Raw genomic sequence first — 15,713 nt, 5'->3', positions numbered from 1 at the left:
AAAGGTTGGAAACCACGATGCCAAATACCAAAAGGGCAACCTTGGTTCACATACGTACGTGTGGCGTTCTGGTGCACATAGCTAATAGATACTCTTGCCAATTTACCATGGCGTAGCAAAAGAAAGTCGACTGTGTTGAGCATTCATAGACAATCGACCTTGTCGAATTGGACCACTTATTGAAAAGCTAAAAATAAAATCTTGCAAAGTATGTACCTTGTACCTGATTGGCTTGATTATTGTTATCCTAAGGATGTGCAGATGGAGCCTTGCTCCTGTGATGTCTTAGAAAACTCATAGGATCACGCTTATCGGCAATGGGTGGAGCATATCCTTGTCTGAGTGCATTATGGGTAGACAACTTGCCTAGAAGTTTGGCCCTAGCAACTTGCTTGACAGCTTTCTTGGAATTCTAGTTAATGGTCGGCCCTATTTGAATACCGGTGCCTCCTTCATCAATCCTAGCAACAGACCATGCCAATCTCCATGAGATTCTAAAGCAATACCATGCCCTGACCTTTGCTAGGCATGGGAAGAAGCCATGCTTTTAAACGAGATCATTTTGCACTCAAGCCGTGCTTGACAGTGAGTGGTTTTTGTGCATCGTGTATTCAAAAAATAAAATAAAAAAAGATTCATGCTTTTGGTAATGCTCACAAGCCTTGTTTGTGCCTTGAGTGTTGAAATTGCACAAGCATGGAAAAAAAAGTTTACGGCAGCATACTGACCTATTTCATAGCATAGTGTTGAGCATATTCTTAAAAAATGTGTCAACAAAATCAAAAGCGAATGCTTACCTTTGTACGTACTCTTGTCCACGAGCCTTGTCATCATAGTAAGACATCTGATGTTTGTGAAGATATGTCCTACTTCCTTGTCAAAGGCCTTGCCCGATCCGAATTGTGGCCATGCTTCTATGTTGAACACCTTGAAGGTTTTACTTCGGACATTGGCACATAGCCCCTTGCATGCTGTGCATGCAGAATGCAATTGCCTACTGAATTCCGACTCCAACTTGTGCGTGAAGACGCTACTGCTGGTGCTCTTGTGCATGGTTGGGTTCGTTGAACCTATTGATGCTTGCAACCATGTCAAGACTGCTAAACTTTGTCGATTGGAGCCGTCGGCCACAACCCTTAATTGGAGGGTGCCCAAAATTAGGGCGCCCACCTTTGAGCCATGGCGGCAACGTAGTGAGCCATGTGGGAGAGCAAGAAGATGCCGCCATCTGTAGTGCTCAAATCCCTTCGTAGCAGAGGCAAAATATGGTGCTCTCCCATTGCGCATCCATCAAGCCTAGCTATGCTGATTTTTGTGTAGGTAGGTCCCGCCACCTCCATGTGTTTAAGCGGTCCTACACATAGCCGACCTCGATCTTCTCTCATCCTTGCAAGCAGTCATTCCTGCAGCCATCTCCTTTCGGCTCTGTAGGGACGGTACCCACGGCCATGCCTCATCCTTGCTCCTCAGCATGCAAAGTCATGCAAGCACGTCCTGATAGTCAGAGAGAGATCAATCGAGAGAGAATTAGGAAGGGGAGAGAGAGTAAATCCATGCAATCCCCTTCCCTCCTCCATAGCTTCTTCTTTCTCCTGAGCTTTGATACCAATGTGAGAAACCGGTTTCAGGAGTTTTTTGGAGCAAGGGATTGCGCATATGTACATACACATGCATGGTGCATCAAATAAAGGATTGCCCATTTTCCAGAGCCAGGTGGTTATGTGGGGCCCACATGTGTGCAGGTAGGACAACATGTACATAGTGCATCGATTTTCACTATCACTAGTACCAGTGTGTTTTTTCCATAATAATGAGGAGTTGTTAGTGCGTAAAAATTCTCGAGGAAGCTATCCGCGGGCCGATGACATAAGGTAAGCAGGTGCGTCAGATGGCATCTAGTGGCGTCAGGAGGTCGAATGGGGTCAATATTTGCACGTGGATAAGTATGGACACAACGTGTATGTTTTTTTGATAATTATGCAAATATTTCATCATGAGGACCATCTTTTGGGGCCACTTCACATGGTGGCGGGATGCATTATTGAAAAAAGTCAAGTGCCAGGTGTGTGTATGGATGCAGCAGGGTGACAACTATGCACTACGAGGTCAGTTTTGGCCTGTTCGGGGTCCGTTTGAGGTCATCTAAAAGGCCAAGGGTGCCCAAGTAATAAAGCTAAGTGTGGGAACTGAAAGAACAAAGAGAAGACCAGAAAAAGAGTGGAGAGAAGAGGAGGAGCAGCCGCAACTGTGTTTTTGCTCATTTTGGAGCCTGTTTTGGCCGTAAACTGCTCATCCGAGGTCGGATTTGAGCACTTTGACATTGTAGACTGGGGTTTTGGGCCGTTCCGGACGCGATGGCGCTGTCCATTTTTCCAAAACCCTTACTGTTTTTCTGCTGTTTTGGCTGTGTAATTTTCTCTTATGAGCGAAGCTTCTGCTTCAGTTTGTGATTGTATATGGCTTATTTTACCCATATTGTGTGAGCTATTTGCCCCATTGGTGTTGGCCCAAGCTCAATTGTATCTAAACATCAGAAATTATCCTCTTTTGAGCTGATTTTTTTGGGTGTGTGTGTGCGTCGCTCATTCTCTGTGTGGAGTGGGTAAATGGATAGTCTCTCTCCTCTCACTCCATAGGTGTGTTCCCTGTCTCGGCCAGATGGGTTGTGTAAGCCGAGTGGTGCCCCATAGTGTGTGTGTATATCATCCCAAGAGTGTGTATCGGGTCATTATAGAGGCGTTGTGCGTGTTTCCATCCCGCTCACATTCTTTTGCGCCCCCACGGAGGATCTTCTTCGAGTACCTTCTGCTTCGAGCTTCAAGCTTCGAGATTCGGGATTACATGTTGCAAACCACAGGTTACAGGTTACAGGGATAAGTACATGCACAGGTGGCTAGAGTACAGTGATATACTAGTGGTGGTGTCACTTGCAGTTTTTGTGGGTGTGCATCATTTGGCGCCCGTTTGAGCGCATTGTCTTCTGGATTGTACGTTACTTGTAGAAACTGCCATTGTACGCCTTTGTGGAGCCATATTTGGTTTAATTTGGCAGTCCCAGCCATTTCTGAGACTTGGTCTGGAAGATAGTCATTTCTGAGACTTGACTGTACGAGATTTGCATAAGCTTTCGTGTGAGGGTCGATAGCGTGAGGTTTTATTGAGCTCGGGGATTCTCAAATGTGGAGATCCTTTCGGTGATACAGGTAGCTGGAGTACCCTTTTCGTGACCTCGCCGTAGGCTATGTACTAGTGATTCCTAATTGATGCTCGGGTTCTATTGTTGGTAGTTTATGCATACATAGACAGTTGTTGAGCCAGCAGAGGATCACACCCACATTTTTGCTCACACCCATCATTTTGTAACCATTGATTGTAATAAATGTCTTTCCGACATTAATTTTGATTTGAGCCATTCATTAAGTAACAGGACTCAATTGAGTTTCCAGCTTGTAATTCCGAAGTAAGTTCACCTGTTGATGTAAATAATTAGAGATGTTCTCACCTCCAAGGCTGAGGTATATAAGCCAAAGTTTTGTAACCTAAGGGAGATTCAATTATTAATCAAAGTGAGTTTTTGAGCGCCGTGACTGTGTCTGAGAGAGAGAGAGAGAGAGTCTTATCTTCTTGCTACGCGAGCTACGGGGCCGCCATTGGAGAAGCGACACCGCCATTGTGTTAGCAACGGTGAGAGCTACGCACAGATACCAAGAGTGCGCGCTATCGGCTTCTATGTGTGGTAAGTTACTATGAGCTTCGGTGTGAGTTTTCTTCCAACTCGTGTGTCGGAATAGAGCGTGCAGCATATCTATAGAACCACAACAAGTAGAGCTACACATTAGTACCATAGGGGTCAAGTTTCGGTCACCTGTATTTTTCGGCCTGTCTTCATACGCGTTTACCGCACGGAGTGGTTATAGGTTGATTTTGCAGTTCAAGTCTTTAGGGTGTTGTTCTTACCTAGTGTATAGACTTCCCCTTGAGTTTGAGATCGATTCAATGATTCTAGATCCTGTTTCGTATAGCATTCGTTCGTAGTACGGATTTCAGTCACTTGCGTATTTTAGAACTTAGATTTGATTTCCTTAGTAGTGATTGTCATTAGAAGGTCGAGTAGGTGATTTGACACCCACCTAGTTGTTTCCATGCGCCTGCGGTTCAAGCTCCATCCTCGTCTGACAAATTCTGTTGTTGGTTGAGTTCTCGCTATTTAGCTTCTGCTAGCGGCGTAACCGCCTTAATATTTGGCGCCGCTGCCGGGGACGAGAGCCCTAAGTAGGTGACCTTAGACTAATCCTACGAGGTGAGTGGTATAAACTACTTTGTATACTTTAGTTAGAAAAGATCTAGGAGTGGTGGACTCCGAAGGTCTCGAGAGATACTAGGAAGTGGGGTATTCCTGGGTCTTCCGTGTTGACAGTATTTTTAGTTTAGTTTAGATTAGATTGTTTTTTATGGTGTTTAAGTGGTTGTTGACATAAAAAGCATTTGCTACTCCTTGTTTGGTAGTAAATCTCTTTATATTTTCAATTGCAAAAAATCCATTTTATGATTAGAAGTAGCTTAGGTAGGGCCTGATTTGATCCTGATCCAGAGCTATCAGTTGGTGTTCTATTTGCTTGATGTGTTTGATTGCATGTTAGATCACTGAAAAAGTCGCTTTGGTAGTGAAATATGCAATAAACAAAGTTCAGAAAAATTTTCTGTGTAACTGATTGTTGCTGAGTACTTAAAAGAGCTATTGGAAGAGTTCTGTGCTGAAAAACTGGAAATCTGCAACTTTAGACATCATACGCGTATGATGTCTTAGGACCTAAACAGAGACTAAAATTGAAAATTTGACATTGCCAGAGTGTTTAGAAGGGGGGTTTTACCCTAAGATCAACTTAAAACAAGAGCATTAACATACAAAGAAACCCAAAAAGACAAGTCGGAGTCCAAGAAACGCAAAGAATAGGAAATTTTGGATTCAAATCTTGTTTTTACATTCAAACCTAACAAAAACACTTGAAACTCAATTATAAACATTGGAGAAGGCTTAAAACCAAAAATAGTCAAAATCTGGGACAAAAGACATCATATGCGTATAATGTCTTTTGGCACATCCACTGCTTATTTTTGATATCTGACCTGACAAGATTGTTACAGGCACTGTAGGAAGCATAAATATCAAGTTTGGACCCAAATTGATGAAAAAGACATCATACGCGTATGATGTCTTTGACCTAATTTTGGACATATTTTGATACTTTGCTAACACAGATCCATTGTAATAGCTCTCTAGAGGTTATATTTCAAGTTTCATCCCATTTGGATCACAATTGACCCAAAAAACAAGTCAAAAGCGGAAAATTGCCAAGAAAAGCCTAAATTAGCCATAACTTGCTCAAACAGAGTTCAAACTGAATTTTGTGAGTGAACAGGGCATAAAGGGTCCACTGAGAGTGAGCATAACCAAAATAGTCAAAATCTGTGAAAAAAGACATCATACGCGTATAATGTCTTTTTCAGCATAACAGTAACAAAATTCTCACTTGATGAAACAGAAGATGTCCAACTGACAAGATTAAACAATTGACCAAGTATCAGTCAATTTGGATCAATTCTGACCACAAAACTTGGGGAAAACAAATTGCCGAGACGGAAAGTTACACTCCTTTAGGGGAATTGATGAATTTGAGATCGGGCAGGAATCTCCGGAATAATCAACCAAAACAAGGGGAACCAGCAAGTGCCATATCAACCGAGGGAAGTGTAAACCAAAGTTGGGTGCAACCATTAGAGCCGATCTTTGAAGGAAGTGTCTCTGATACTTCTTCGGAGGGATCTTACGAGATTTTCACCGAAAACTTGGAACACTTGAACCTGAACAACAGAGAAAATATGGCAGCAGGATCATCAAACCCTTCCGCCACCATGAAGCTATTGTTCATAAAATACCAGTACGACAATGAGCAAGGTGGCAAGATCTACAAAGATGGAATGGACCGCTATTGTGTAAAGATAGAAGAGAGACCTAGTGAGTTCAAGGACTTAGTGCCTGTGAGCTATAGCGGAGATAGATATCTAGATGACGAGGGTACCATGTACTTGGTAGTCCTAAACCCTAACATTGTGGACAAGTGGGGATTGATGGGCACCAAAGCCAAAGTAGATGAAGAACTTGAGGAGAAGGCACCAATAATGAACTTCCCTGATGCGAGGTTAAGAAGAGAGAATGAAACTACAAGGATCAACACTGATAACATCTATGTGGGGCTATACAAATATAATAATGGGGAGCAAGATCTCTATTATAGATGTGAAGAACCCTACACCGGAGAATTGAAAGACAAAAAAAGACTCTATGTCTTTACCTACACCGAGGGATCGGAAGTAAAAATTGCCGCTTACGATAAGTATGGTAGGCAATACTCAACAATGGGCAAGAAAGAATTAGAAGGATATACATACTTTGGGGGACCACTACATCAGTATTATGTTACTTCTAGCTCACATAGACCAGCACCAACAACTGGAGTGCAAAACTCAATGACAACAGGAGGACAAAGAACTCAGGTTGCTGACTCTTTCAGTCAACCTTGGGACTCGAAGCTCGGACCAATGGGATCATTACATTCCAGAGAGTCAATGGAGACGAATCGAGGTAGTGCAGTTCCAATCCCCACCTATACCACGCCAGGTCCAAGGTTTGAAGCGGAACCATCACATTTACCTCCCAGTAGTAGATTCAGGGCAGAGGAACCGACAAGGGTAGCCCATGAAGTCCACGATGCTAGAGAAAGCTTTAGCCGAGACACAGGAGCAATGAGATTGGTAGCAGATCATAGACGTATGAGACCATCTCAAGTAGCCAAGTGTATGCCAAAGAAGTATGGTGGTTCAGGAGATCCGTATGCACATGTGTCACTCTTTAAGCAAGTCTTAAGAGCTGAGCAGATAACAGATTTCCATACACAATACGAGGGATTTGGTCTTACTCTAGAAGGTACTGCATTGACATGGTTTCAACCAATGAACATAGGGGGATTCCATGACATTGACCATTTGCTAAGAGAGTTTGCTGAGGAATTCTCAAAACGAGGGATTAAGCACAATACAGTCTCACAAATATATGCTTTTAAACAGAGAGAACACGAAAAGGTGAAGGAAGCTTCACTTCGCTTCAAACAATACATTGAGAGATGTCCAGTACGTGAACGACCACAAGATGACAGACTATCTGTTCTCTTTAATGAGGGACTGAGGAACGACACTCTCAAGAAGGACTTGCACTTGAAAGCTTGTACAAGTTTCGAGCAAGTAACGAGAGAGGCATTGTACTTAGTGGATAACTGTACGGTTTATGGAGAGGTGTCAGCGGATACAGATTTTCCATCCAGTAGCTCCTCCTCCGTAGCGAGCGAGACTACCACTAAAAAGAATGTTCAAACAACAACCATGCCAAATGTAGAGCAAATGATAGAAGATGCTCTAAAAAGGATGGCACCATACCAAAAACCATTGCCAAAACCACTGAAATGGTGTGCGATTGAGCAAAAATGGACAAATCATCCAACAGAGGAGTGTTATTACAACAAAGGGTATGTAAGGGAGCACCAGTATGCACCTCTTGCTCAATTAGCACCACCTCAGATACATCCAGTACCTCGATACCCAACGGGAAATGTACCGGGACCTATGGGGATAGAAAGACCGCAACCGGTATTGGGACAACAACCACCTTTACCAGGAGCAAGACCAGTGGGCATTAGATATGCACCAACCTTAGAGAATCAGGAAGAACAAGCCTTAGTGCCTGTTCAAGCCTATTACGAAGAATCGGGTGCACACATGTCTCCGACAGTGTATTACCCACCAGAAGAACCAAAACAACCAGAACCATGGGGTATGATGGGGAATGTTGGAACACCAACAGTTACAAGTGCTTCTGATGAAGAGAGATACAATATGGACGCAAGAACCTTGATGTTCATAGCTCATGGAGGGTTAGCAGGACAGAGACCATCCTATCCACAAAGGACGAATCAAATGGGACCAAGACCAGCACTAGGACCCTGTTACAAGTGTGGAGGTGACCATCTGATGAATGTTTGCCCACATACAGAAATCATTAGAATAAACGCTTATTGCACTGAGTGTGGGGTTACTCACTTCATTGAGGATTGTTCAAAGAATCCAAACAATGTGCAAAAGACGACATTGAATATGTTAGAAACTATTCCTACCAGCAGTGGGTCTGAAAATGAAACTCTGATACCAACGCAAGTTGTTACTAGAGCTCAAGCTAAGAAAACCACTAGAGAACCTGAGAATGGAAAGTTAGCGACTGAAGTGGTTAGTCAAGGACCGCAGAGTCAAAGAAACACATGGAAATCTAGAAAAGCACGCATGAGGTTGAGAAAAGAACGTGAAGACGCTATTCTAGCTGAAGAACTAAAGCAAACTAAAGCTAGATTAGAAAAACTTGAGAGTCAAAACGGGAAACGAGAGATGAGCCCGGAAAGAACGAAACAAAAGAGTATCAAAGAAACAACGAGCTTAAGCTCAGGGGGATCAGTGCTAGTCGACAAAGTACACTAACCATTGGACGCACTGATGAGAGCTTACGAAGCTAGGTTAAAGAACAACCAAACACAAGAACAGAGGTGGATGACATACCCAAACGCGGAATTGGAAAAGCAGAGACTTGAAATGTGCCAGAGAATGATCGAGACTGCACAAGCCTTATTAGAACCACCAAAAGAAACAATGAATTGTGGAAAGGAAAACCCAATTCAGCAAGAGACTATCGTTTCACGGGTAACTGAAAAGACTCCCAGTGCACAAAAGCCTGAAAATACACAAAAGGATGATCGCATAGTATTGAACACAACCGATCAGGAGATAGAGAGTTTTCATCCAGTCATACAGAGGAGTTACGGAAAAGATGAGGATTACAATGAATTTTGGAAACAAGTGAGAGAGGCAAACTTTGCAAACGAGCTAAGTTGCCAAACTAATCAGACAAATTGGGAAAAGGACATCAGGAATCCTCCCATAGTGGAATTTGAGGCAGGATCTCAAGTGGACTTGGATCTGCAATCTTACTGGGGAGATGGGGGCTCTGTTAGAACAATGGAGAGCAAACCTCATTCACTGAAAACCTTACCTTCATACTTAGGAGAGTATGAAGCAAAATCCGAGATTAGAGCAATTCCCTCACGAAAAATCTCATCAGAAAAAGTCATGGACTCGCAAGGATTGATAGAGATTTTGTCAACACCAGTGACATGCACTATCACTCTAGCTGAGCTTTTGAGGCTAAGACCACATATGTGGACCACTGTAGGAAAATGCTTGGAGAAATTCGGGATAAAAGATCCAACATCGAGATTGCAAGAGAGCATAGAGGAGCTGAGCAAGCCACAAAAGAACGCTAAGCATGTACCCTTAAACAAGGTCGGAGAGTATTGCGAAGGTGAAGAGGGGAATACAACCTTACCAGTTGAATTCCAAGGAGTGAACACAATGGCAATACTAGACAGCGGAGCAGGGGTAGCCATTGCTACAAAAGAAATCTGGAAAAAATGGGGGAAACCAGCAATAAGGAAGACTAGGTTGAAACTCCAATTAGCAGATGGACACATGGAGAAACCTATGGGGTTAGTAGAGAAAGTTGTAGTGACTTCTTGCGGCATTGAATACGAGCATACTTTTGCTATTGTCGATTTTGCCAAGGAGAATAACTATGATATCATATTGGGAAGACCATTCATGAGACAATTGAAAATGGTCCAAGATTGGGGCTACGATCACATATACTTGAGAAATATGGAAACCACTACACGTGTGAACCTGAAAGACCATAGCTACAAAGATGTGAACTGAACACCGGTAGAGGAGTTTGATTCAGCTACTTTGGCAGGATCCGAATTTCCAGCTTGGTTAGGTAAACCCAAGGAGTTATGGATGTCTGGAGCTTCGAAATGGGGAAGTCTGAAACGAGAAGAATGTGTTTTAGAAAGGGCTATCGAAGACGAAACTTATGTAAGAGAACCCTTTCCAGAGGACACGTTTGAACCATTAGAATGGACACACATTCTAGCAACCCTAGATGTTTGTGCAATTCCGGATGGTCCCACAACGAAATTTTGCAACAAGGACGGGTACGACGTGGTTCCGTATTTCATGTTGAGAAATGTACTCGAAAAAGAAACTGAAAAGAACAATACACTGGAAAAGGAAGATGAAGAAGAGGTGTTTCACGACATTCCCAATCATCCAGAGTGGGGAAATGAAGCAGACAACGAGTCAACAGACAATTCAAGCGGAAACAAAGAAACTATAACGGATGTCCGATTTTATGATTTTTCGAACCAAACTAAACAACGCCAGAAACACTATAGAGCAAAGAAAAAAACAAATGGGGTTAGAACCCATCCGATGCCTAGAATAAGAGGAAACAATCAATTCCTAATGCTAGTAAAGGCTGAAGATTGTGTTAAGGATAAGATTTCTGGAAGAATGAGAGGCAGTGATCAAAAGAGCTTACGAAAAGACTAAAGAGGCTCAAGAAATCAAGTTCAAAATAATGGAACGAAAACTGAAACAAAAAAATCAGAAAAGAACGAGCGCAACAGAGAATACACGGAGTCCAAGTTAGAACGTAGAAACAAGTACAGAGAGCTCAAGAAAACTCTGAAGGAAGTTTGGACGACAGAAATTGAGAGTGGAGAGGACGAAAACGTCAAAATCAAGGAAAACATGGATGTTCCCTCTCACTATAGGAAATTCACAATAGAGGATAGGAAGGTGATATTAACCCCACCTATTCGAGAGAGGAAGGAGAACGAATCTTATGACGGACCGGAGGATGCAAAAAAAGTTGATTTAGCAGCTCCAGGTGAGACGCCTAAACTGGTGTACATAGCCACAGATTTGTCTCCAAGCGAGGAAGAGAGACTTTTGAGTCTTCTCAGAGAGTACAGGGATGTGTTTGCATGGTCTTATAAGGACTTAAAGGGAGTTGACCCATCGATATGCCAACACTCAATCCCACTGAAACAAGACGCAAAGCCTAGCAGACAGAGACCATACACATATAATGATACTTTTGCTAAGCGAATCAAGGAGGAGATAGATAAGCTAATGGAAGCTGAATTCATATACGAGATTGAACACACCGATTGAGTATCTCCGATTGTGGTAGTACCTAAGAAGAACGGAAAACTTCGAGTGTGTGTCAACTTAAAGAAAGTGAATGCTGCAACAATCAGGGACAATTATCCCCTGCCGATAACTGATCATGTTCTAGAACGTGTATCAGGGAAAACAGCATACTCCTTTCTTGATGGTTTTTCAGGATATAACCAGCTAGCCATAGCACTGGAAGATCAACATAAAACAGCTTTTGCAACGGAGTGGGGAATTTATGCTTATCGAGTTATGCCTTTTGGTCTAACCAATGCTCCCGCGACCTTCCAGAGGATGATGACGCATGCTTTCAAAGCATACTTAAGGCTGTTTCTAGAAATATACATGGATGACTTATGTGTACATTCTCTACTGAGAGATGAGCATCTAGAACACCTAAGAAAAGTATTTGAGAAATGTAGGACATATCGCATTTGTCTCAATCCTGAGAAATGTGTGTTTATGGTCCGATAGGGCAGAATTCTGGGACATATTGTCTCACAAAACGGAATATCTACGGATTTAGAGAAGATAAAAGTTATAGTGGATATGCTTAGACCAACCAATGTGAAACAAGTACAGAGCTTTATGGGACATTGCGGATATTATAGACGATTCATTTACATGTACGCTATAATAGGCCAACCACTTTACAGGCTAATAGTAAACTTTGAATGGACAGAGGAGTGTGAGGAATCATTCAAGAAATTGAAAGAGGCACTCATTACTGCTCCAGTCTTGAAATCACCAGATTGGGAGAAGATATTCCATGTGCACATAGATGCTTCGGCATATGCAATAGGATGCGTTCTGGCTCAGCCAGAAGAAGGAAACATGGATTTTCCTATCTGTTACGCCAGCCGACAGCTCAACCATGCAGAGAAGAATTACACCACAACAGAGCGAGAAGGATTAGGTATGATCTATGCTGTGAAGAAATTTCGGCATTATCTTCTAGCCAACAAGTTTGTGTTTTCTACGGATCACCAAGCCTTGCTCTACCTAGTGTATAAACCATGCAATACCGGGAGAATAGTGAGATGCTTCATTATCTTACTGGAATTCGACTTCACGGTAGTAGTAAAGAAAGGAAAAACACATCTTAGAGCTGATCATCTTTCGCGATTGACGAATGGAGAAGACCCTATAGGAGTAGATGACGACATGCCAGACGCGTACTTGTTCAACATAGAAATGATACCTAAGTGGTCTCAAAATGTCGTTAACCTATTAACCTATGGAGGAGAGTTCGATAGAAGAGAATACAACCTGAAACATATTGCTATTCAGCAATCCAAGAATCTTCAATTGATTGCAGGAAGGTTGTATCAATTGGGAAATGATCATGTTTTACGACTATGCATCAACCCTGAGGAATATAGTATATATCTGCGCGAAGCACATGTTCAGGATTGTGCATTTCATTGTTCAAGAAGGAACACATATAGGAATTTGTTACAATTGGGAGTCTATTGGCCAGGAATGAAAGAAAGCGTACATGAATATGTCACTGTATGTATTGTATGTTCATCAAAACCGCCAGCCGAGTATTCGACATTATATCAGATAATGATCGCTCCAGAATGGAGTCAGTATATTGTTGAATATCTCACAAATAGAACTTTCCCAAAAGGAACGTCAAAAGCTCGTCAGAAATCTGTAGAGACAGAAGCTAGAGATTATGCTTTAATAGGAGATCAACTCTATAAGAGAGGTAAAGACAACCAGCTTAGGATTTGCGCATCAGAGTCTGAGTATGTGATAATCCTGGAGCAAGCTCATGGAGGAGTAGGTGGAGGCCATTTCTCAGGTGATAAGACAGCAAAACTTGTCTTAGCCGTAGGAATATGGTGGCCAACATTACATATGGACGCTGAGGAATACGTTAAACGGTGCGATGACTGTTAGCGGACCAAAGTACCACTTGAAAGAGATGATATTTCGCTTAGACCAATGATGGGGGCAAGAGCTTTTGCAAAATGGGGGATTGATTATGTCGGACCCATTTCACCTCCTGCATATAAGACTCATGCACAATACATCATTGTGTCTACAGACTATCTAACAAAGTGGGTCGAAGCAAAGGAAACTCAAAAAGCAGATGCCAGGACCACGGCACAATTTCTATATGAATACGTCTTTGTACGATATGGATTGCCAATAGAAATTGTGAGTGATCGAGGCACACATTTCATAAATGAAGTGATCCATAGGAAATCAGCTCCGTATCATCCACAAGCAAACGGACAAGCTGAAGCAACAAACAAAACCATATGCACGGTCCTTACGAAGATTGTATCTGAGTCGAGAACTGACTGGGACCAGAAGTTGCATTCAACATTATAGGCATATAGGGTAGCATATAAAACATCAATAGGAACGACCCCATATAACATGGTTTTTGGGCTAAATGCTATCTTACCAATAGAATTCTTGATTTCAACCTTAAGGGTGGCTAAGGATCTAGAGTGCACAGGGCACGAGCTCTCTGATAGAATAGATGACCTGGAAAAGCTATATGAGCTTCGCCTAAAAGCAGTAGCTTCCATCTACGCTCAAAAAAGGCGACAAAAGGAATTTTTTTGATAAGCATGTGCGGACTAAAGAGTTTAAAGTTGGGGACTATGTCCTAGTTTACACTCTGAAACAGCATGCTAAGAAGCTTAAAAAGCGAGGGATGGGACCTCTGGTGATTAAAGATCTATCACCAAGTGGAGCCGTCAAGCTTGCTACATTAGACGGAGAAGAAATGCCCAATTGGATTAGTGGATGCAAAGTGAAAAAGTATCTGTTGCCGCTAACCCAAGACATGCTTCTCAAAATACATTAAGAAAAGTTGCGTGTCCAGAAAAAGAAAATGATTATGGAGGAAGCGCAAGCTGAGGCGAAGGAAAGAATGGAGAAAAGAAGACTACTGCGTTAGAAACAGCACAATGAAGGAGCAATAACAGAAATGGATAATGACAAAGAAGAACCCATCATTGAATGCAAAGTAGGGACCAACCAAATCAAAGCCAGAGCACTATTGGATTCAGGAGCTCAAGCTAACCTACTTTCACTCAGTTTGTATAGACAATTTACAAATGACACGAAATTACAAACTGCCAAGCAAGAGTTAAAGAGTTACTCTGAGAATTCAATCAAAACTGTCGGATGCACAGTTTTACATATACAGATTAACCAATATGTGTATCCTCATATGTTTTACGTGGTTGAAGACCAAGCTACACAACATCCATTATTGCTAGGACAACCATGGCAGAAGCAATACAATGCAATGATTGACTGGAGCTCTAAATCAGTGCTGATCAAATACGAAGGTGAAAGTCAATCAGTTAAGTTCACCAAAGGAGAAGAGCCAACTCCAAAGGACGAATCCAAGGACAAAGGTAAACAACAACCAGAGAAAAAGAAGAAGCAATGGCAACCAAAAGTTTCTATACAACCGGATTACTCTTCGACGAGGAACTCTCAACATTGGATAAGGGAGACAAGCAATAATATAACATCTCAACCTTGGAAAAAAACGGAGTCAAAGTTGGTATGGAGACCAAAAAAGGCTGTGCCAGAGAACACAAAGGTGGAAAACAGAGTCTTCAATACCAGACAACAGAGTGATCCCCGACAATCAAGGACAATGAAACAGATCTCGATTCCAAAGAAGTTCATGACGGCACAAAGCTACAGCAAGCAAATTTGGATCCCAAAGATTTGTAAACAGGAACTCCCTTCAATACAATCAACGGAAACTCCTAGGTATTTCAAGGCGAGGAAATCAACACACAGAACAAAGCAGGTTTGGGTCGCAAAGAGTTTGTGGCAAGCACAAGCAAAGCAGAAGCAGATTTGGATTGTGAAAAAAGACAACAAGGTAATGAAGAATCCATCTACTGATTCTACTACCAAATTGCCAAAACCAACCCAAAACCCGACCACCAATCCATCAATCAAACAAAGAGCAGCTTTATTAGAAAGAATGTTGTATTGTCGCTCTACAATTACATTGGGAACTTATGACCAAAACAACTACAATGCTTCACCCACAGACACTTCATAGTCATCCGAGAGGACTCAGACTAGGAGGGGGGGAGGTATACAGGAGCTACAAAGCAGCTACAAGCAAAAAAAACAAAGAAAAACAAAAATTATATTACAAGGGCAGTGTCTTACATGATTTTGCAATTTTTTATGTTTGATTGCGGATATTGATAATATTTATGCCCTTATATACCTTGTTTTGCAACAAGAAGAGATCAAATGATGAATTTGGGTCTCTATATGTGTAAATATCACTAAATAAGAGTGTTTTTGGAGCTAAAAAGTGAAAAAAAGTGGTAATCCAAGTCCAAAAATCACAAAGAAGTGTATATTCATATACACAGGGTTACCAGCTATTTATCGTGTATGTTTGGAATTTTTTGGCTTCAATTTGATATTTTTCTTTATTTTTTATGATTTTCTTAATAAAAATAAAAGAAAAATAAAAAAGCAGGTGAAATGAGATCGGAAAAAAGAAAAGAATAGACGGTGATGGTCCTAAT

This window comes from Adiantum capillus-veneris, chromosome 19 (genome assembly GCF_014529385.1).
Source record: "Adiantum capillus-veneris isolate H3 chromosome 19, ASM1452938v2, whole genome shotgun sequence".
Lineage (NCBI taxonomy): Eukaryota > Viridiplantae > Streptophyta > Polypodiopsida > Polypodiales > Pteridaceae > Adiantum > Adiantum capillus-veneris.
The sequence above is the reverse complement of the archived record's forward strand: the minus strand, read 5'-3'. Positions refer to the sequence as shown.